Source organism: Chlorocebus sabaeus, chromosome 21, assembly GCF_047675955.1.
Source record: "Chlorocebus sabaeus isolate Y175 chromosome 21, mChlSab1.0.hap1, whole genome shotgun sequence".
Taxonomy (NCBI): Eukaryota; Metazoa; Chordata; class Mammalia; order Primates; family Cercopithecidae; genus Chlorocebus; species Chlorocebus sabaeus.
This window is the reverse complement of record NC_132924.1, coordinates 73,646,787-73,671,679: the sequence shown is the minus strand read 5'-3', so window position 1 is coordinate 73,671,679 and position 24,893 is coordinate 73,646,787. Positions and strand designations below refer to the sequence as shown.

The 24,893-nt window shown below is 35.4% G+C and overlaps 1 protein-coding gene and 1 non-coding gene across 7 annotated transcripts in view; both read right to left on the bottom strand.

Annotated features, from left to right (window-relative positions):
- MAGI2 (membrane associated guanylate kinase, WW and PDZ domain containing 2) overlaps positions 1-24,893 on the bottom strand; it is a 1,465,424-nt gene that overhangs the window by 1,349,783 nt on the left and 90,748 nt on the right. The window lies entirely within an intron of this gene.
- On the bottom strand, positions 3,759-3,865 carry LOC119626379 (U6 spliceosomal RNA). The gene has a single exon (XR_005242548.1). It is a non-coding gene; the product is annotated as a U6 spliceosomal RNA (small nuclear RNA).

The window sequence follows — 24,893 nt, the reverse complement described above, 5'->3', positions numbered from 1 at the left end:
ATCACTAAAATTCCTTCTGAGTTACTCTCCCAATTTTTTGTTGTTTGTATATTTTTAATTGCCAGGGCATATACAATTCATTTTGGACTTTTTCATCGAATCCACACATTTCTTTCTACTACTTTTCTTCGTTCTACTAAGTATATTAATGCTTATCACCAGCCATTTGCTAAAGTTTTGCCTGTCATCCTTGATTGGTTGAAATTCAGTCTCTGGCATGTGAGCAGTATTTCTTGAGTTGTGGCACATTCTATATTGTTTGTGGCTTTATACTTAATGAACATCTTGGCTGGGCATGAAATCCCCAGCTTAAACTTTGTTTCCTTGAGTATTTCAGAGGTTTTGTTCCACTAATATCTAGTGCTGCATACAAACAAGGAGAAATCAAAGGCCAACCTGAGTTTTTTTCCTCCTGCAAATAATATGATCTTTTTGGTTGGCCATTTAAAAGATGCTTTCTGTATTAATTTACTAGAATGTGTCTTAAGTACATATATCCTGAGTATGCAGCAGAAAGATATGTCCCAGCATTGACTCAGTTTTTACTGCTACATAATATATGCTTTTAATATATATGGTTATTCTTTTCTGTTTTTAACATTATTTTCCCTCAAATTATATTTTCAAATATTTGTTCTGTTCTATTAGTTTTGGTTTTATTTTTCATGGACTCTAATTATGAACATACAACTTCTGCCTTGTCTGGTTTATGTACCTATCATATTTTCCCTAATTCTTTATATAATCCATTTTAATTTTGATTCCTTGCTTTGCCTCATTATATCCTCTTTTTGCTGTGCTTTCTTCAGTGTCTGTTCTCATGTCTCCTCTGTGTACTTCTGTTACATTTCTGTGATTTTAGTTTGTTTTAATTTGTTTTGTTTGTGGTTTTAGTTTGTTTCTTCCATTTCACTGAATTCTGCCAGTTGAAATTCTATTTCCTCCCACTGTCTTGAGTTCTTGCACTTATGATGCATGGTCCTCCTTTATAGTTGTAAAAGCTTTATTACAATTTTCAATGCATAGTAAAACTTTAGGTGACAGCTTTCATATCTGGCCTGTAGCAACATTTTTCTTATAAATGCTCATCTACTGACAAATTTGTTGCTTTCTTTCACATTTTTTTCTAATAGGATTTTGGTATTAATTGTCTGCCAGTTTTTAAAAATTATTTGTCTATTGAAAGAGTTGTTTTTTCCTAGACAAGCTTTTGTGCACAAATTTCCTAGGTAAGTGTGCCTATGGCTAGGGAAGGCAGAATGGTGTGTGTATGTGTGAACGTCTGTATATGAATGTCCAGAAGTGCCTTTGGGCTTCATAACTCAAATAAATCTAGTCTTTTATCTTAAACTCTGATCCAAACTTGCATCCCTACGATGGCCATTTACCTGAGGTTTCAGGAAAAGAGCCAGCACCTGGAGAAGCTCTTAGCCATTTTGTTGAATATGGGAACTCTGGCACAGGGTCACCCTTGGAAGTTAGAACCTAATGTATGAAGCAAACACCTATTATAAAAACTATTTATAAACTATAGTCAGTGAACTTGACCATTTATCTGCATCTGAATACACAGGACTCTAGTAGAAAGATCCTTAAATCTGGAGTTACACAGAAGGTAAATTTGGGCACACAGCACTTATGTTGTATGTATTGGGTCAACAAATGCCTGAAATACACATAGGGTCAGAGAAAATTACTTTAATTTTTGTATTGGGCAGTAATACTCAGTGGAAATAAATGTTCTGGCATTAAATGGACCTGGATTTGATCCAAGTTCTAAGCATAAGATCATGAACAAATTAGTAAAATTAGTGGTTGGCAGCATATCTGATTCATAAGTGAAGTTTAATAAATGTCAGTGTCCTTCACTCTCCACACTGACATTGGTAGAAATAATGAGTTGTGTTTATTTAAAAAAATTAGCACCGTTAAGCAACAGGTGATAGTTCTTGGATTGAGTATTTGTTGGAGAAGATTATAGAAGAATACAAGTGAAGAACAATTTGGTTAATCTCCGCACTCAGAATCTGGTGCAAAGAGGGCTTACCAACAAAAATAAAAAGAGGTCATATTTTCCCGTCATTTGAAATGCCTTTACCTTAGAAAGGTGATGGTTCATAAATATCAACATCCTATTTAAGGAAGCAATGTGCAGTTATACACAGTGGCCAATAGAGCCTAGTTCATGAAGACCAGGATGGGGATCCTATAACAAACTGTGATTAAACCTAGTCTTAGTCTTTCAGCTACTTGAAAATCCCACAAAGTTGAAGTTCTAACAGGTTGAAATCTTCAGCTGAATTTCCAACAGGTTGAACTGATGTGCACTTCTAATGTCTGTCTTAACTTCTTCCCCAGTATTTTGGTAAGGTGCTGGGTACCCTACATTATCTTGCTGCAGAAAGGAGAACTGGATAACTTCTTATACTCACCTTCAGGCTCTCTTGGCCCTGGGACCAGAGTTCTGTTCCTCAGCTCCAGATCCACTTGTTTTCACTGTCTAGTTAGTGATCTCACTTTTCTTGAACTTGTCCATCACCTTTCTGATTTACTTGTACTGCAACAGAGGCTGATTCTCAATGAGAACTCCGTAAGAGGGCATACCTACCTACTAGGTTCCTCCCTGTCTTGGTCTGACATACTATACTCACTTGAGTTTTACAAGGTAATTTGACGGAAACATTAATGAGCCAGAAATTTCATTTCTTCCCGTTAAACCTTGACAAAATTGGATCATCAGAAAGCAAAGGGCCTAGGCCTTGTTACTCATTCTCTGCAAGAATAACTCAGTCCCTTGTGTTAAGATAGAGTATTATGCTCTCAGTACTGTTCGAGCTCAGTAAAAGAAATGTCCACTGAACAAAGTGCATCTTTTTCAAAACTGTAGTTGAAGACATGGTCTGTTTTGTGTCTCAATATCCCTTACAAAAGAACTAACAAAGTGGGTTTTATCTTCAAGTCAATGTCAAGATAGTTTTTCTCTGTAGAATTATTTAGATGCTTTTTTATTATGCAATTAAAAGGATACAGCCAAGACACTCTTCTTAATCTGATATTCCAGAAAATTTAGAATCATATTCAGTGCTTATGTACTTGTAATTTAGTCAATTCAGATACCAAGTACCATATATTATTTTGCTTCTTTTGGGTGACTTGTTTATTTTACATTTTCTTCATGTTCAAAACACTAATCTCTTCACTAATTATCATGAGGAGCCACTTTTTAAAAAAATTATTTATTTATTTATTTATTTATTTAATTATTTTTGAGACAGGGTTTCACTCTTGTTGCCCAAGGTGGAGTGCAATGGCGTAATCTTGGCTCACTACAACCTCTGCCTCCTGGATTCAAGTGATTCTCCTGCCTCAGCCTTCTGAGTAGCTGGGATTACAGTTGTGCGCCACCACGGCTAGCTATTTTTTTATATCGTTTTTAGTAGAAATGAGGTTTCACCATGCTAGCCAGGCTGGTCTTGAACTCCTGAAATCAGATGATCCACCTGTCTTGGCCTCCCAAAGTGCTAGCATTATAGGCGTGAGTCATCATGCCCAGCCTGAGGAAGCACATTTTTACATTTTTAGCTTTACTGAGGCATAACTGAAATTCAAAAACTTGCATATATTTATTGTTCACAATTTTACGAATTTGAATATATGCAAATACTCATAACATCACCTCAGTCTAAGTAAAATACATATTCAGCACCTCCAAATGTTTCCTTGTGTCACTTTATAATTTGTGTGGGGGGGTAAAATATGGTAATATGGAATACTTTTCACATTTGTGTGTCATCCTTGCACAAGGACCATACTAATCTTCTGGGTATTGTTATAATTTTAGCATATATGCTACTGAAGGGAGCACCATGAGGAATCACTTTGCATATCCTAATATGAAAGGACAAGAATAAAGCTATCTATGTATTTCACAGACGCTTTTAGATTTGACACTTTGCATCTAAGACTCCAATAAAGCTATCTATGTATTTCACAGACACTTTTAGATTTGACACTTTGCATTTAAGACTCCATATGAAGGAAGAAGAAGACATTTATATATATTTTTATTATTGATTTTCACCATCCTGATGTATTTTCTTTAAAAAATGGCATTGGCCCCAAAACTGGCTAAGTATTATTTTTTAATTTTGAAAGTAATATGTAAAAATATTAAATTGAATATTCCACTACCCCTAATTTCCCTGATTCTGCTCCCTGTAGCTAATCACTGCTAGGAGTAGTTTCTTATGTAACATTACAGGAATTGCCTTCAAATTACTTTCTAGTTTTCATTTTCAATAGATCACTTCAAAACTATTTACAATGTAGCTAGAGTATGGATTATAAAACCAAACAAATAATTGAGGGTCACTAAATTATCAGTCAGCACTAACAAAAAAGCAACAACACTTAATCAATTACATCCATCCATGTATCTGTATACAAGCTTGTCATGCCCAATTAACTTTACATAGAGATTGCATTTTTTAAAACATAATGTATAGATTTTTAAATTGTGGAATTTTAGATCTGAGAGCAACCTTATAACAAAATTAGTGTTACTTCCTCATTTTATAGGTAAGGTAAGTAAGTGAGGACTGGATATACTAGTTCAATGAGATGAATCCAAATCCCTCGACTCCTGACTGTATATGAGATAATGTCAAACTCTGTGAACTAGAAATGTAACAACTAACTATGGATGTTCAGCAATTTAAACGAAATAAAAACACAGCTACAAAACACTTCACTGGTTAAAAAAAAAAAAAAAAGTACAACGAATCAATCTTAATTACGTCAATAACATCTGAGGACCAGTATTACACTATGAATAACAGAATTACTTACTCCCAAGATGTTCACAGGCTAGCTAGGGAGGTAAGACATAAACATGTTCTAGAAATCTAGCAATGCAAAGAGAAATGAATATAAAATAACTTATAAGATTGCTATAGAAATGAGCAATTCCTATAGGAACAAGTGCTATAGGAATGACAGGCAGGAATAACTTGTGCATAGTGATGGTGTCATGGAGGAGGTGGCATTTCAGTCAGGTTTATAGGCCACATAAAAGAAAGAGGATTTCTTATGCAAATAAAAATAGATGATATAAACAGAATTACAAAAATGAGAAAGTTTTTGGTGTGTTCAGAAGACAGTGAGTACCTGAATTTGACTGGAACTTTGGATTTGCACATGGAACAGTTGACAGTATTAAATGGCAGGGATGTTTTGGTGGATGGAAGACTCTAAATGGCACACTTAGGAACTTGCGTGTTACCTTGCAGGTAACAAGAAACCACTGAAAGTTATTAGGGAACAGGATAATATAAAAGTGGCATTTACCTGGGTGACTCAGGTAAAGCATAAGCTAGAGAATTGGAGTTAGGGTAAGAGCTGATATTAGGGGAGTCAGTTAAGAGGTGATCCCCAATAGTAGTGCTTGGGTACCTGTGGAAAACGATCCCTCTTCTGATGAAAACTGCCCTGTCTTTAATCTCTCTGGATAACTATGAGAGACAGATGATCTCAAATGAGTAGATAATCTGCAGGATGACTCCAAGAATGTCCATATCCATCTATTTATTACATATTGTTACAGGTTGAATTGTGTCCTCCTAAATGCCTACATTGAAGTCCCAACTCCTAGTACCTCAGAATGTCACCTTGTTGGGAAACAGGATCACTGCAGACATAATTAGTTAAGATGAAGTCATACGAGTAGGGTATGCCCCAATCCAATATCACTCATCATGGCCTTATGAAAAGGAGAAATGTGGGCACAGACACATACATCAGGAGAACACCAAGTGAAGATGATGGAAGAGATCAAGTTGATGCTCTATAAAGTCAAGGAGAGCCACAGATTGACAGCAAACCAGCAGAAGAGGCATGGCATAGATTCTTTCTCACAGGACTCAGAAGGAACCAACCCTACTGAAAGTTTGATCTTGAAATTCTATTCTCTAGAACTGTGAGAAAATAAATTTCTGTTGTTTAAGCCACTCAATTGTGGTACTTCATTACAACAGACCGAGCATACTAATGCATGTATGAACACTAGAATCTAAGAATCCAGGAAGACACTAAGTCTGAAGGTTGGATTTTGATGTTCTCTTGAGGTATAGAGAGCAAAAAATGCTATTAACTAAATTTGCTAAGCTTCAGAATTGAGAAATTCTCGTAATATTTGTTTCTTGGATGTGTTCTAAAAAAATCTAAGAATTATGAGGAAGAAAAAGAGTCTAAGTTAAAAATAAACTTTGAGGCTAAATCACTTCTTGGTTCTAAGGATTCTGTGTGATAGTAACAGCTTTTTGAAATATGTAGTCATAACTAGCATCTTAAGTGTATGCCTGAGTTCAAGATTTTCATTTATTTTGCATTCACTATTCCTTAGCCAAGAAAATCACCCCTTATCCATTACTTCCACTGTTGCACAGAAAACTGCCAAATGTGAAGAGGCGTATTAAATGTAAAAATATTACCAAATAATCTGCCAATAACTTCCATTGTTAATAATGCTCATAGGTAAACCATTTCTACATCTTTATCTTCTTAAAATTATATTTTACTAGTCAGATTAAAGGAAGAATAGACCTTTAAGTTCGATGGGATAAACAAAAGAATCCATAATTTTTGAGGGAAGAGTAATACTCAACACTTAGACATTTTTGTAAGGTTGCCATTCTGGCCTAGTTAGTAAAAAGAAACCATCATTATTGTTTTCATTTTCTTATGAGTCTTTCCTTCAGCTCACTTCCTACTTAATTAAGAAATCACTTATTAACCCAAGTAGCTTCATTTCTTCCCAACTATCCTTGCAAATACTCATATAATTTCCTGTGAACATTTCACCGCTCATAAAAATCAATCCAGTTTTGAGGTTTTGTTTTCAGAGTATAAAATTTACGATGAAAGTACTTCACCATGAGTTTTTCCCATCTTGTTTTCAACATGTGGTGGGATAAATTTCCCTAAACAGCTTTTGATTCTGATTTATCTTGCTCGTTAGACTGTTACTACATCAATCCATTTCTAGGCACTGTTTTGTCTTGCTCATCAGACTGTTACTGCATCAATCCTTTTCTAGGCACTAAGGGCCTCTGCAACTGTACTGCCCTCTGTACTGAGTCGTTCTCCAGTTCTCTGATCCACTAATTCTCTCAATGAAGTCTGTGCTTCCAGTAGTATATTTATCTTATGGTTTGCTGAACCCTCTATACTCCTGGGTTATTGCTCTTCCTCCAGTTTTTTACTGCTGGAAAACTTTCCATTCCTATGGCCAGGATTCCATGTTCAACCTTTCCTCACACCTTATCTGGTTTTCTTAGGTAGAAATGATCTCTCCTTTTGCATTTTTAGAGCTGTTAGTTCACACAATTACACAATGGTTTGCAGGGATGTGTCCTATACAATTGATTATTGCTTATTGAATTCACATCTGTGATAATAGCTCTAATACACTATTAGAGTAGATCTTATGTGAGCATAAAGAGTCCAGCTGTCTTGAACATCCTGTCACTGGTTTTCAGATTCCCTGGAAACGTCATTTCATTATTCGTGGCCATGATCCCATCAATTCTTGACTCCAGTGATCCTCACCATTTTTGTCTTAATTCGAGAGTGTTCATCTTTACCTTTTTAATTTTGCCCTAACATGGCTTGAACAATGTTTTGTTTTACAAAGAGCCTGTTCCTTTTTGTCTTAATTCGAGAGTGTTCATCTTTACCTTTTTAATTTTGCCCTAACATGGCTTGAACAATGTTTTGTTTTACAAGGAGCTTGTTCCATAAATATTTGTTGGTTGAAATAATGAATACTGAATGTCTTTCTGTCATGTTAACGTCTTACAGAAAAATAGCACACTAAAACCATCACAAAAAAGATCTGTCAAATCTATATTTAATTCTTTACAATTTTATTAAATTATGTGAATACATGATCAATACTAAATGACTTCATTTCCCCTCAATCCTGCCTTAATTACTCAAACCTCTCTGTTCTTCCATAATCCCATGATTCGTTCTGTGTTATCTTTTCTTCTTTGCCTCTTCCACACTGTGGATCACCCTATCTTAAGCATTTTTTTTTTTTTTTTTTTTTTTTTTTTTTTTGGTCTGCACAGCTTCATTGACATTGAGTGATTAGTTTTGCTTAGCTTTTTAACTAGGCCTATGTTACACACGAATTATCTCACAGAGCTCTGGTCTTCTTCTCTTGTCACTTTCATCGTATACCTCTTCCTTGAGCTCTGTTCCTGCACTTCCAACTGACCAGACTTCCCATGTGGAAAAGCTGCTCTCCCCTTAATTTTAACATACATCATACTGAGAAGATTCCTTACAGATATACTCTGTTTATCCCTTTGGTAGACTTCAGCTGAAAAGTCCAAGAAACATGAATAATAAAAGCATGGAAAAAACTTAAGTACAGTTATTATTTGGAAATATTTCATGTATAGCTTTGTGTATATGGCCATAAACCTTAAACTGTCCCAGGATTATATCACAGAAAAATCTTAAGTAAAATTACTAGCGCTCTATTATTTAGAGGTTCAATACTAGTTAGCATCACGTATATGTTATCTTCTGATGACAACAAATTAGCCTTACGAATTATCAGGGAACATTAGCACCAGAAAATCTAATTAAAAAGCAAGCTAGTTGGTAAAGCCTTTACTCTAAAAATCTAAGTCAAGAATATTAAGATATTGCACGTGATAAAAATAAATAAAGAAGATCCAATCTTATTAATGAAATAAATAAGCATTTTTACGATCTGTGAACAATGCCTGCTTAAGAGATAATGAATTTGCCTGAAATGTTTTATTTGCCCCAAAGCAAAATGCTGTCATTTAAGCAACCTTATTTCAGCTCTGTTTTAATGTGCTGCAGATCTTCTAGTTTAATTACACAAATAAAGAAAATTACAATGGCATTTTGGAGTGAAAATTAACCATACCTCTGACACTATTTAATGTAATCAGAGTATGGTAGTAAGGGGAGACCATTTAATGTGTATATACGCTCTGACATTGTCTCCATTATATTTATTAAATTGTTTAATGCTAGTGCATAATTATAGTTTGGATTTGTATGTCAGCAACATGGTAGGACAAAAAATATAACTGGTCATTGTAATAACCTTGATGGTCAAATCTGCCTTATCAATTTCAGTGTCTCCAGTAACTAGTTGCCCGCATGTATGTGCTCAGTAATTTTTGTGTTGAATATTAATTTGAAAGGAAGTCTAGAAACTGTTTTTGTCTAAGTTTCTACAAATCAAAAAGATGAGTTTTCTGCTTTTTTTTTTTTTTTTTTCTGGCCATCAGAGAAAAACAACTTATCAGGTAAAGTGAAGCATTCATCATTTACAGCCACTTTTGATTTTTCTATTAATGTAGTTCATCACTTTTTTCCAGAAGAAAAATATCTCTAATCTGTTGTGAAAATAGGGTTTTATCATTTTTGAAACTTTAACAACATAAAATATATGTGCATTAATCACTACGCTCTCTTCTGTTTTAAAACAAAATATGCAATACAGAGGAAGCCGACCCATTGAAGACAACAGGAGAGAACAGCAACTCTGCTCCACATCATTACTTTTGACAAATATTCAGGAAGTCTTAAAGTCTTTAGCTCAAAAAAAAGACATCTCTATCATGTAAGCGAAACTATTTGTACCATTATTTTTCATTCACCACTTTCTATGTAATGTATTATTTGTACATAAAAGAGGCTATCTTTAAGGTTTTATGGATTTATAAAATGTAGCAGTGTGTTCATAATTTGTTGATTCATTCCTTTTATCAATATCCATAAAAATTTATAATTAGGCAATATCATTTCTCAGCAGGAATAGGCGGATTATAGAAAAGGCTTAGGGATTTATAAAATGATACAAATACGTTCTAAATACAACATTAGTATTCATTATCTTGCAAATGTTGTTTTTGCTTACAAGTATAATACTAGATTGGATATTAGGAAATCTGGTTGCTGTTTCTATCTTGCTTTGCAACCCTGAACAAGCATTCCACTTCTTAGGATCTCAACCTCTTGCTTAGAAAAAGAAGGGATTAAATAAGATGACCTCCAAAGACTCTTTTAGTTAGTAATAATAATTTAAATATTAATAATAGCTAGCATTTACTATGTGCCAAGTTCTGATTATTTATTCCCCACAATACTCTTTGTGGTACTGTTATTATTATTTTACCTCAAAAAAAACTGAGTCTAGAGAGGTTGAGAAATTTGGTCAAGGTCCCATGGCTTAAAAGTGGCAGTGTGGCCGGGCGCGGTGGCTCAAGCCTGTAATCCCAGCACTTTGGGAGGCCGAGACGGGCGGATCACGAGGTCAGGAGATCGAGACCATCCTGGCTAACCCGGTGAAATCCCGTCTCTACTAAAAAATACAAAAAACTAGCCGGGCGAGGTGGCGGGCGCCTGTAGTCCCAGCTACTTGGGAGGCTGAGGCAGGAGAATGGCGTAAACCCGGGAGGCGGAGCTTGCAGTGAGCTGAGATCCGGCCACTGCGCTCCAGCCTGGGCGACAGAGCGAGACTCCGTGTCAAAAAAAAAAAAAAAAAAAAAAAAAAAAAAAAAAAAAAAGTGGCAGTGCTAGAAAGTGAACCCAGAAGCATGGATCTATAATCTGTGCTCCTACCTGCCACCTCCTACTGACACTTTTCATGAATAATATTACATGTTTCTGCTTATGGCATTAATAGAAAGTTTTATTTTTCCCCACTGGTGCTCAGGGAAAATTAGAATAAACTTTAGAGCCAATAATTTTGACTTTATAATCCTATCACTTACCCTTTCTGTGACCTTGGGCTAGGTGCTTACACTCCAAGTCTCTTTCCTTGTCTGTGAAATAAGAATACTCACCTACCTCACAGGCCTGTTGTTTGAGTGAAAACTAAAAATGCATAGTCTAGGAGGCATTCAACCAATTTTGTTTTCTTTCCTAATGTTTAAGTACAGAAGCTGATGCTGAGGCCGGAACTTGATATTAAGACCACAGAGTAGGCATTTTTAGGATTCACATTCCTAGTAGCTCAGATGACACTTAAAATCAGACCACTGCTGAACTGTGAGGAGTCATGAAATAAAATTAAAAAAAGAAAAGCCTGCATGTTCCACTAGGATGTACGCAGTGCTCCAAAGCCTCAGAGACTGGATTTTCTGGAAATTTGTTCATTTCAATCTTTAACCTCAGGGGCATGCAAATAGTCAAGATTGTCTGGTAATGAAACAACAGTTTTTAGAATCTCAGTTTTTGGTCTATAACTTCATGCCCTCTGCCTTTTTAAAATGAATCTTTAAACAAGCACATAATTTATTTTAGTCTTTCAAGGACATCTTGGGAACACATAATTTAACATGTTTCATATTATAAAGAAAAAAATTGCTGTGAGAAAAGTAATAATAAGGACCTTGCCAAATTGTCTTATTTATTACAGTTAATCAACATCAGTCCCTCTCCCACCTGATAGTTCTGTTTTAGTTGCAGATGTTAAAAAAATAAGGGAATGAACACTTGCATACATCTTCCTTTGAATTTCTGTGTGATGAAGGCTTAAGCAAATGTTTAAGAAGATGCGCTGAATGGAAACTAAATTGACAGTAGAATTAAGTTTGAGGAAGATTCAAGGATATGGATTAGTCATTCTTCTTATTACAATTTTGAATTTAGATAAGAATCACATACCTAAATACTTTGGTCTGGTACTGAGAAAATTATTGTTAAATATTTTGATGTTTAAGAAAAGTACCTCAAAAGCATCTGGAAATGTGGGAAATTTACGTCCCTTTGCTTAATTGATTGTATGAAACAAATGGACAAAACAAGGTTAAATAGTGCATTGAGAAAAGTTATAGAATATTAATTTGTTTCATTTAATAAAACAGCTCTATTAAGTAAATGTTATTATAGAATAGTCCTACAGACCTAAAGAGTTCCTTCAGATTTGAAAATGAAACTGTTATTTGATTCTAAAACCAGGAAAAGTTCTATAAAGCAAAGAAACAATATGCTTCAAATTTTTTTAAAGTAAACTGAACTGTTGGAAAGTATGCTTAATGTTAAAGAATGATCTCACATTTTCATATATGTCTGACATTTGAAAATATTGTAGGGTTAAAGAATTTAAATTAAGTAGGATTTATAGTGAATCAAAATATCACAGGACATTCTGTTTTGTCTTGTTATGCATCTGGTAAAATGTACTTGAAGTTAAATTTCTCTGTTCACAAATTTTAATGACTTGTAGTTAAGTAAAACAAGACACTACAGAATTGTACCAACACAGTGATTTCAGCCTTGCTATTAACTAGCATGTTGAAATTTCTTCAATGAAAATAATACTAGAAGAAAAACTGAAGAATTTGCTTCATATTTTATGCATGCAGGAGAAAAGTATAAATAAAGAGAACAGTCTGTTCTAAGTCTAATTCCATAACTACTACAGATGAATTATTATAGTATGTCAGATGTATCAATCTAGGTTGAAGTAGATTTTTTTAATTAAAATGATTAAAACATCAAATGTAGCTCTGGTATTGTAAAGATGTACAAAATTATTACAATTCATGGAATATTTCCAAACTTTAAAAGCACTTCAGTGTGAAAGATGAACACTTTCTAAAATACATGGATCAGTTTGTGCTGTGCAGAATTCACATAAGCCAAAGCATTTATCAATTGACATGTACCTTAAATCTTTCTTCCACGGCTTCAATATTTTAAAGTGCCAGGCATTGTGATGAGTGATTAAAAATGTCCACTATTTCACTGTTTCAGTGATTCAAACTTGCATGGTCATGGGGCACAGACTTACAGGTAGATCAAAATTATTAATTTATTTATTCAAATCAAAATCACGGTAATTTGCCATACTTTGTTTTTATTGAAATGCGGTCCCTTTTTAGGAATGTTGTCTACTTTTCCTGCAGCACTAGAGGGTACAGATAACACCATATAGAAATTAATAATGCAATTATTGCAACTATTGGTAAAGAATAAATGAAGCATTGTTATCTTTAGAGCAAAAAAAGAAAAACCACATTAAGCAACACTTCATGATTATAGGACTACTAAAAATAAACCTTCAGATTTTCATAAACTCCTCACAAAGCTCAGAATGTCAATTATGCAAAGTTAGGATGACTCGGAGAATGCACAAACAGCTTTGTCTCATTTGGGGAACTCTTAACGGAGAGGAAATTTTGGAAATGATGGTCAACCAAGCAGAGATCGCTTTGAAAACATTCTCTCTATTGGTAGAGTCCCAAAGACAGCTTTCTAAAAGTCCTGGGTTTCTTGAAAATGTTTCAGACTGGTCAGAGATTAGTAGGAAGGTCTCTTAGAGGTCATGCAGCTCAGGATTCCAGGCAGTTCTGAAATTTGTTAAACAAGGAGAAGCCGAGACTCTGCTAAAGCAGAAGCATGAGGGGGAAGGTGCAGTTTGCAATCTGGCTGTAAGCCCCACTCACACTGGGATCTCTGTTCCCATAGTGTATTATTACTGGAGCACTAACCTGGCCACCATATAATGTCAGGTAGAATTTAAGGAAACATTATTCACAAAGAAGGTATAGTAACCATTGGTCTCAGATCCAAGAGAACCTTATCCCAACAGTGGAGGTTAAGAGTACAACTAACATGTTTAGATTCAAGGAAAATTCAGCTTAGATGAGCCAGTGTACAAAGTATAAGCTATACCAGGAGTGCCTCATGCTAGCTGAGTTTTATACTTTTGAGAGTCTAAAATTGGGAGCAGAGTCTTGCAAATTGTATAATAATGCTAACTAAGTAATTTTCCTAAGCCCTTCCAGTATGCCAGGATTAGTATTTAGTATGCCAAGTGCCTTTACGTACTTTAACTTATTTCATCCTCCCATCCACCCTAAGAGGTAGGTTCTCTTGTCTCTATTTTAAAGTTGAGGAAATGTATACTTGTAGACTTGAAATGTGTTCTCAGGAAAGGAGTTGCAAAAATAACAGGAGGCCGATTTAGCTTACAGGGGTTGGACTATGACTTGCAAAAGTTTAAGGGGCAACAAACATAGTGGTCCTGGAAATGTCTTCTACCAACCATCCCCCAGCTGCCTAGGACCTCCAGATGTGGATGCGGCTTGTAGCCAAGGGAGCACTTCTAGCCCCTCTTCTTCTCAGCCCTGGCAGGGTGGTTTCCCAACACCCTCAATACATTCACGATGAATGAGAGGACCTGCATTGTCTGTGACCACTTTCTCTTCAGCCATGGAGGAAGCCTTGCTGTCTCTGGCTGTGATATCTTCTCGCAGATCCCTTAATCAACAACTCCCAGAGCCTCCAGACCCAAGATGCATTTTGGAACCCCAGGACAATCCTGAACTGGCACCCGCCCTGGTGTGTGCCCTTTGCTGCTGCTACTTTGGAATCATCTCCTGCAGCTATGGCCACCACTTCTTCGAGGCAGTGATATTTCTCTCAGGCCTGCTGTCTGGAGCTCTGGTGATCTCCCTGCTCTTTCATAAGTGCTGCAGATACAGCTGAGACTGGAGGTGAGCATGGGCATCACACTGGGCATTGGACTCTTCTGCAGCCTGGTCACAATGTTGATTTGCAGTGTTGGGCTCTTCTTAATTGGTCTCCTTCTAGGTCTGAACCTGGATGCTGGGACTCTGCTGGGCACTGAGTCCATTTACCAACTACTTTCACTGGGTGCTGGCAGGAGGTGATGGTGGGGCTGAAACTGCTGGGAGCCCTGCTCATGCTTCAGTGGTCACATCCATTCATAGTTCTGGGCATAGCCCTGCTGGGTGCTGTGGTGCTGGTGGCTTGTGTTGACTTCTTCCTGGAGGGGCTGGGAATGGGAAGTTGACTGGGAAAATGCTGGCAGGGACTTTCAGCCTTGCCTCCTTTCTGCTGGCATAGCTAGATTTTATTCGACTCCTGGCCAGCCTTGGGGGCTTCTAAGGCCCTGGCCCAGTGGAAGCTCATGGCTAAGGAACATGGAGGCCATGCTAATGTGATCTTGAGCTACCAGCAAAGGGGTATCCAACTCCTTTGGATCTATCAGCAAGAGGCCAAGTAGCACCAGACCACCTCTGGGATGGGGCTTTGTGAAAGTAGCTACAGGTGTCAGCTCCCTGCCAACACCAAGAGCCCTGCTGACAGTCTGGCTCCAAGTTATCTCCAGAGTCTCTGAGAGCAGCAACTGGGACCAGTCCCTGAGGCCACAGTCCCTGACACTGACCTGGACCTGGGTTGTGACTGTAATTCCACTGTTCCCCTCACAATACCCTCTGGTTCTATGCAGACCTAAGCCTAAACTTCCAATTTTGCCTCTACCCATAGTCAGAGCCTGAGAATACTACGTGGGCAGGGCTTGAGCCCATAGGACCCACACACAAACTTACCCACTTCTTGGACTTGGGGATAGGGTCTGTGCTTCAACCCAGACCAGCCCTGTAGGGATATGTTTCGGGACAGATAGAGAGGAATTTTGTGAGGAAGGGAAGTGTGAGTACCTACCTCTGTCCAATAAGACAGGTGCCCTGGTCCCCAAAGAAACTCCCTCCAAGTTCCTTTCAAATTCCCTCTAAATCAAGTACGGCATTTACCCAAAAAGCCTTTTAAGTGCCCACCTCAGTGTGCCTCACAATGGTAATATTAGAGGGTTTGTTTTTATAGGAGCTACAGAAAATCAGGGTGCCTTAAAGGCATTTGATAGCTTATTCATGGGGAGAAGGGCACAGAGGAGTTCCAGGATACCCCAACTCCTAAGTCGCTCATTAGTGAGTAGTTGGGTTTCTGGTTGACTTTTTCTCCTGGACCCAATAGGTGTAAGCCCCCTTCTCCTACCTCTGTTGGGATCCCTGTCTTTCATGGTGCTTCCCCTTCTCTGCTTCTCTACCTGAGCAATACCACAGGGCATTGGTCCACATGCCACAGTCTTGCCCTTTTACTCAAAGCAGCCTGGCCTTCAGGGCTGCATGGGAGAAAGGTGCCTTCCCTACCTCTCACTGTGGGTGATATTCATTTTCTCTTTAATCAGAACTTTGTTCCTGCCACTAACCCATTCAGACTCTTCCCCCTCTCACCCTCCTGCCCAAGATCTGTCCTCTGGTTCCCCAGACAGCATAAAGAAAGACATATTCTTCCCCTGGGGAGCAAGGTTATGATGGGAGAGAGGGAAAACATGGGAGCATGTGAATGAAATGGCACTGAATACTGAAACAAACAAAAAACAAACAAAAACAAAACAGGAGGGGAGAGAGTAGGAAAATTAAGGAAAAATCACTAAGGTGTTAGAACTTTCTCTGCTGATCTCTGTGGCCTTGTAGCTACTAGTTTTATGGTTTCCTTCACTTTCTAGTGGTGTTGGAGGTATACATTTTAAATTATAACTACATTTAAAGAAGTAAGTTCATCGCAACTGATCAGGACACAGTCAGAACCCACAGTCAACTCAATGGAGAGACGTGACTTGAAAGGCAACCCAGATAGTTCTACGGGGCCTTTCACACAATGTGTTTGCCACTGCCATGACTTTTTGTTTTTTTTGTTTGTTTGTTTTTTTATCCCTAAATCAGATAGATAGTCAGATAGAAGATAGAATGAGTTCTACCTATTTTTATCAATCTCTGTCTATTGCTTTAAATACATCAACCACTGTCCTTATCAAAACTCCCGTATTCTTTGTGAACTAATTAGTTATACTGACGAAAGACAATTGTCAGATATACAAATGTTTTAAGATGGAATCAAAACTTCCTATTTTGAAAGAGACAATTGACATATTTAAGAGATTAATATTTTCTGCCTTTTGTAGGTAAAACAATGTCTTCATATATAATCATGCCATATAGAAGCATATTAACGTGTCATTTTAAAATTAAATTATTTGTAGCAGATATTACAGACAATATCTAGGAAATAACCAGAAATAAAAATGCCCATACATATATTTACAACATCCATCTTGCTTAAAGGATATAATTTTGTTTTGTCTATTGTACTTTGACAATAGTATTCATATGAAGTGTATAATAATATGTGAAATAGGTTATATGAAAATAGATTAATTCATAAAGCATAATTGTTTAGAGTATTTAGGAATTTAAAATATCACATGCATTATAGAGCCAGAACTTCAAACAATCATTAGAATTATTTTCTGTTGAGTTCTTTTTCTGGAATTGCTAATAAATAACATGCTATGTTACAAATCTCTCAGCCTCCACAATAATCTACATCAGCAGTCAGTATTAATAAGAATAGTGGACATGCACCTATATTCAGTAAGTCATGACTTCTGCAGTGTTTACACTCTGTAATTTAAACATTAAGGGAGAAAAACAAAAGTATTTAGAAATGAAAAGCAAACAAAGTATCCAAATGTTTCCTATTTACAGCATTAATTTTTAGAAAAGACATGTTGATCTTGATCTTAGAATGTTCTCAGTTTCCAAAGCCTTGATATTTTATTGACCTTCAAAAAAGAAAATAAATACAAACACCAGTCAAGATTAAGTGATACGATCTTAAACACTTTCTGATAAGAGAAACTGACTGTAATACTGGCATTCACAGAAAGAAAAAAAAAAAAACACAAAGTAGATCTTTATTTCTAGAATAAAAGAAATAGATTGGGTCACTGTGTTTAAATAAATGATGTTATAACCCACAGCATGACTGAATATAGGACTAAATACTAGACACATCACTGTGGGGTTTTGTCATGGGGTCTTACTCTATTAAAGAGATTACTCTTTATATCAATGAGTAATACTCATTCCTCAGGTCCAAAATTAAGAAGAACAAAATCTAGCAAATTTCAATTTTGCCTGTCAGTCCTCTCAAAAGCAGAAAAGGAGAAGAAATTTCCATGTTTAAATTTCTGTCTATAACCCTCATGTTTAAATCTAGAGATTGTTACAACGGGTATTATAAATGATGCCCAAGGTCATTTTACTCATTTTGTGGATTCCTTCAGTATTGGAAATCTGACAGTCAGGCTTGTTTAACTGTTCAAACAGTACAGAATAGCCAGAAGCTGTGATTTCTTCAGATTAGTAAAGAATAACCCAAAGGACTGGAAAGTCAAAGAACAGCTAAAGAAAGCGTCAAATAGCCAACACTGTACCTCACCAGGCTCGTTGACAATGCATCCTGGGAGACATGACTTTATCTTCAAAGTGACACCATGTGAGTTTTGCTCACTGAACCAGGCATCTTATGCAGGGCTCACAGCAGAGTAAGTTGCCAACTCAGAAAGGGCATACATGCTAACTGCAATTATGCTGACCCTCAGATAGTTGTTTGCCTATCAAAGGAAACTATTTGTTCCATCAGAAAATAAAAATAAGCAAATAAAAGCAAGTACCACCACTTTAATGTCCTCTCTTAAGGTTGCCCTGCTTTATTTTTAACTTGAGATATAAAAAAGTCAAGCAAGCCCTCAGCCTTTTAGTGAATTGCTAAGGAAGTTAAATACGGAAACTAAGAGAAGCTGGAAAAGATCTATGGCATTAATCACATCATGTCCTTCTATCTCTGTCCAAAAGGGGCATAAGTAATCTATTTTGACCTAAAACAATCTTTAAGAAATGGAACCCCATCACTTCCCACAAGCCTAAAATAGGACCTAAGTGTATATACCTACCATTGCCATTTGCTGGCTTAGAAATATTGCATATGCCATCTAACTTCTTTGAATTTTATTTTTTAACTATAAAAAAATTCTTGTCTCCTATGTTTATGTAACACAACTAAGTATGACTATGTGCATGAAAATACTTGCAAGTCATAAAAATGCAAATAACATTATTAAGCTGGATCTCTTATTTAATTACTATTTATTTATTTCAAATTGAGTGCATTCTGTTTTGTTCAGGACCTTGATTTGTAGGACAATAAATAGGTCAGCCTTGAGACCCTATTTAAGTATTTGAAATCAACATGCTAATATTTAAAAGAAACACATTATTAATGAGCTATTAGGTCCCTACATTTAAAAAACAACCACCTTTCTCTATGAAAATATCCTCTGCTGTTGTAGTTATAGTGACTTTCCCCTTTTTTTCCCCACCTAACACCAACACTTCCCCCACCCCTGCACACACACACAGGTGAGAAAAAAAAAACTGCAATGTGCATTTGATTAAATAAGGAATATTTTAATGTTGTGTAAATACAAATAAATGGAATTTTTCTGAATTCTATTTTTACCCAAGTCAACTCATCTTTCAACATCAGTTTTATGATAATTTCAGAATATTCTCTGGTTTCTCCAAAGCATCCTAATTTGTGCTAGGTAACGTAAAGGCTTATAGCACTCTTGCACAAGGGAGCAAGAGGGCTATACCTCTCGAGGTAACTAGATGCAATATGTATGGTAGTCTATGGATAAAAGTTTCTGAAAATGGAATGAAAAGTCTTATTACAGACAGATAGCCTGAAGAGGAAATAGAGACACAATCACAGAAAATGACTCAGTCTAGAAAACTTAGCTTTCCCTATGGTCTGAGGATCTCCTTACCCACCCAGAGATATCAGGGTAGTAGTTGAGAGGTAGGGGGAAGCACTGGCAGAAGGATCCCACCACACCTGCATCCTCCTAGTGAAACTTGGAAGCATAGCCTGGGGAAACACCTTTCACTCCCTCAGGAACCAATAGCAAGAATAAGGAAAAGCCTCAGTGGCACTAGATACACCAACCAGACCACAGTAATACCACAAAGACTCTGCAATTTGAAGCACAGTCCACAAAAGTAGGTCAAAACACATGTGCAAGACCTAGAGAGGCTGACTTTGAGCTAAAATTAAAGAATCCAGAGTTTGCTAACGTAATAGACAAAATATCAAGAATATAGTCAGAAATCACACACACCAAGAACCTAAAACTTCACACCTTGAATGAAAAGACAATCAATTGGTGCCAATACTGATGTTAATTAGTTGTTCAAAATATCTAATGAGGATTTTAAAGCAACAACATAAAAATGCTTCAAGAATTAACTACGAATCTCTTGAAACAAATGAAAACATTAAAAAATCTGCAAGAAAATTGTACATAAAAATAGTGGAAAATATTAAACCAAAAAATACAATAACAGAAATATAAAAACTCCTTAGGTGGACTTAGTCATAGAATGGAGATAAAAGAGAATAGAATTAGGAAATATGAAACAGAATAAGAGAATTCATCCAAAACTGAACAATAGAGAGGAAATAAACTGGGAGAAAAATAGAGCCTCAGAAACTTGTGAAACAACAAATGATCCAACGTTCATATCATCAGAGTCTCAAAAGGACAGAAGAGGAAGTGAGGCTGAATAAGTATTTTAAAAAATAATGCCTGAAAATTCTCCAAACTTGATGAAAGACAAAAACCTTCAGATACAAGAAACGGGGTAAATCCCAAATAGGATAAACTTAAATAATCTATTTGAAGAAAACATTGCTAAATATTTGAAAATTAAAGACAAACAAAAACCCGAAATCAGAGAAAAATAACACATTATAGGAAGGGGGAGCCAATTCAAATGACAGTAGAGACCAAAAGGAAACATTCAAGTGGGACACACACACACACACACACACACACACACACAACATAACTAACAACCACAAATTTTATATCCAATTAAACTATTTCTCAGGAAAGAAGGGCAAATAAAAACAATCTTAGATGAAGGAAAACTAAAATAATTTGTTGCTAGCTGACCTACCCTTAACCCTTTTCCTGTTTAGAAAAAAAGAAAAGTGAAGCTCACTGCCAGTGCTCATTTAATTTTATATAAACATGCTCTTTGAGGCTGAAGCAAATCTGACTGATTTTCAAAGTGTAAATAAAATATAAAAAACTGTTCTTGGAGTTATTTCCAAATAGAACTAACATCAGAATTCTCTGAATCATCAGAATTATCCATTTCAAAAAAAATTAAATTCATCAAATAAATATTCAGCCAACAACTGCTCAAGAACAATGTTAACATCACACAAGGTATGCTACATTTTCTAGGATTTAACATTTTCAACAATCAAGAATTACTATGTTTTGTAAGTGTAAATACCACCACTAAAAACAGAATTTTATAAACAGAATGATGTCTTTTGTTTCCAAAATCAACATACTAGAACAACACAAAAATAATAATAAAAGTAAGGCATTTCATGGCAAGGTTATCTTGGGGTAAACATTGCAGCTGCGAGTTCCACTGACAACTATTCTTGGGACAAACAAAAAAGCGGTTAAAGATTGGCTAAAGTAGTTTCTTCAAATAGAAAGGAAATAATAAATGAAAGTAAACTGGAACATCAAAAAGGAAGAAGGAACAACAGAAGAAGTTGTAATATAGGTATATATAAGATATCAAATTTTCTCATGAATTTATAAATTATACTTGATTACTGAAACAAAAATTATAACACTATATGACTCTGAAGAAAACAATATTTAAAAGTGGGGTAGGAAAAGGAACCTAAGTGGAAGTGAAGTTTCCACACTTCACCGGAAATAGTAAAATACCAGTAGACTGTTATAAGTCACATATGTATATTGCAACATCCAGAGCAGCCACCCAAAACTATGCAAAGAAATCAACTCAAAAATGCTACAAATAAATTGAGATTACATCCTTAAAATTGTTCAAGTAGCCAAAAGAAGGCAAGAGAAAAGAAACAGAGGAATTAGTACGAGGAAAGAAGCAGCAAACAAAACCAAATAGAAAACAAGAAAAAGGTGGTAGATTTAAATGTTAACGTATTATTAGTTATGTTAAATATAAATACAAAATAAAAAATGAGGATTGGTAGTGTGGATAGACAAACAAAAATCAACCATATGCTGCTTACAAGAAACTAGTTTCAAATTGAACAACATAGGTAGATGAAAGTAAAAAGATGGAAAAAGATAAATCATGCACACTTTAATTTTAAAAATCAGGAATGGCTAATTAATATCCAGTGAAGTAGACTTCAGAGAAAAGATAATTACTAGATACAAAGAAGCCACTGCATAATAATTAAAGTACTTTTCTACTAGGAAAACTTAATGATCTTAAATGTGTATGCATCATACAACAGACCTTGAAAACATGTAATAGAAACTGATACAGCTCAAAAGAGAAATAGGTAAGTTCATAACTTTAGGTGGGAACTTCAATACTGATACAGGAGTGCTGGGAAGGGAAGAGTTGGTCCCTTTAAATGATATGGAAGGAGAGAAGGGAAGTGCTGGGTAAGCCAGGGCTTGATCCCTGGCTAGGACTCTACCTCTACTGACATAGGTGAGAAGAGGCACTTCTGCCTTCATGCCCAAATGTTGTATTTTCCAAAGCTACCCTGGCATGACACACCCTCATCCTGGGCCTATAAAAACCCAAGACCCTAGCAAGGCAGAAACACAAGCAGCTGCAGGTCATGAGGAACATATCCACAGAGGAAGCCACAAGTGGCTGGTCATGGAGAGAGAGAATACTCTATCCAGCAACAGCAGAATCTGCTTTTCTTCACATTCCCATAAAACATTCACAAGAGAGATCATACTATGGGTTATAAAACAAACTTCAATGATTTTTTTAAAAAACTAAAATAATATAGGATATATTCTTTTAACATATGTAATCAAACTAGAATTCAAAAATGGAAGAACAAAGGAAAATCTCTAAATATGTGGAAATAAACAATATACCTCTAAATAATCCATGGATCAAAGAGGAAGTTTCAAAGGAAGTAATATAAATGAAAACAAAAAATATAACATATAAAAATATATGGGAAGCAGCTAAGACAGTGATGAAAGAAGTTTATAGCATCAAATGCTTACAGTTTGCAGAACTGAGGAAAAGTCTCAAGTCAATAGCAACATTTCTAGGAAAAAACCTGGCAAAATAAATCCAAAGCAAGTAGAAAGAAGGAAATAGTAAAGATGAGAGCAGAAATCAATGAAGTTAAAATAGGAAAACAACAGGAAAAATCAATAAAACACATAGCTTTTTTTAAGAAATCAATAAAATTGACAAACTTTTCACAACACTGACAAAAATAATAGGCAGTATCACTATAGATGCTGTATGCATTAACCAGATAGTAAGGAAATGCTATGAGCAATGTTATGTTAACAAATTCAGCAACTTAGAAGAAATGAACCAATTCTTCAAAAACTGCAAACTACCGAACTCAACCAAAATGAAATAGACAATCTGAAAACCCTTATCAAAAAAATTGAATTTATAATTTTAGAACTTTCTAAAAAGAAATCTTCAGGCTCATACAGTTTCACTTGAGAATTTTACTAAACATTTAAAGAATTAACACCAATTTTAACCAATCCCTTTGAGAAAATAGAAGAGTAGGGAGTACTTCAGAATTCATTTTATATGGTAAGTAATACCAGAGCAAGAAAAACATATTAACAAACCAAATTCAAAAATTTATAAAAATATGTGTATACCATTTCCAAATGGAATGCATTTCAGGTATTTAAGGCTAGGTAACATTTAGGAATCAATTAAGGTAATCTATCATATCAACAAGCTAAAAAAGAAAATATGATCATATTTATGAATGCAGATAAAGACTGATGAAATCCAGTGGTCACTGGATAAAAACTCTCAATCAATTAGGATTAGAGAGGAATTGGGAATAGAGGGGAAATATCTTGACTTGCTTAAACACAGACATGTAAACCTAAAACTAGCATACATACTTAGTGATGAAAGACTGAATGTTTTCTCCCTAATAATGGACACAAGTCAAAGGTATCGGTTCTCACTACTCTTATTCATTATAGTAATGAAGCTGTGGTAATAAGGCAAGCAAAATAAACGAAAGGCATAGAGATTAGATAGGAAGAAATAAACTGTCTCTAGATAGAGGTGACATATTATCTATGTATAAAATCCCAAATAATATACATAAAAACTTCAAGAACTGGTAAGTGAGTTCAGCAAGGTTCAAGGGTAAAAGGTCGAAATGTAAAAATCAATCACATTTCTATATACTAAAAATGAATACTGAAACTAAAATTTAAAACAGTACAATTTTCAATCACTTCAAATAAAATGAAATTCTTAGGTATACACTTTAAAAAATGTATCCTGAAAGTTTCACAATGCTGATCAAATAAATACATGCTGATCATAATGCTGATCTTCCAATACATGAACAGAGTGTGTCTCTGTACTTAAATCATTCTTTGATTTAAAGAGAGAGACACACACTGCTCAAGTATTGGAAGACTCAACATAGTAAGAATATACATTCTCCCAAAATTATTATCAAATTCCACCAAGGTTTTCGTAGATATAAAAAAAACTCTATTCTAAAGTTTATATGGAAAGGCATAGTCCCAAAATAGCTAAAATGATTTTCAAAATTAATAAAGTGGGACACCTGGTTAAAAATCAACTCAAGATGCATTAAAGACTTAAATTTAAAACCTGACACTATAAAACTACTAGAAGGAAGCAGGGGAAGTTTTCCTTGACATAGGACTAGTAATGATATTCTGAACATGACTCCAAAAATACTGGCACAAAACTGAAAATTAAAAAAAAAAAACAGAATTATATCAAACTAAAAATCTTCTGCATAGCTCAGGAAAGAATCAACAGAGTGAAGAGACAACCTATGGATTGGGAGAAAATATTTGCAAACCATACATCTGATAAAGGGTAAATATCCAAAATATATAAGGAACTCGAACAATTCAAAATATCATATTTATCCCACCAATATGTACAAATATTATATATCCATAAAAATTAAAAATTAAAAAATAGGCATATCACCTGAACAGACATTCAAAAGAAGACATACAAATTGCAGACAGGTATATAAAAAACGTTTAACATTTCTAATCCTCAGACAAATGCAAATTAGAACCATAA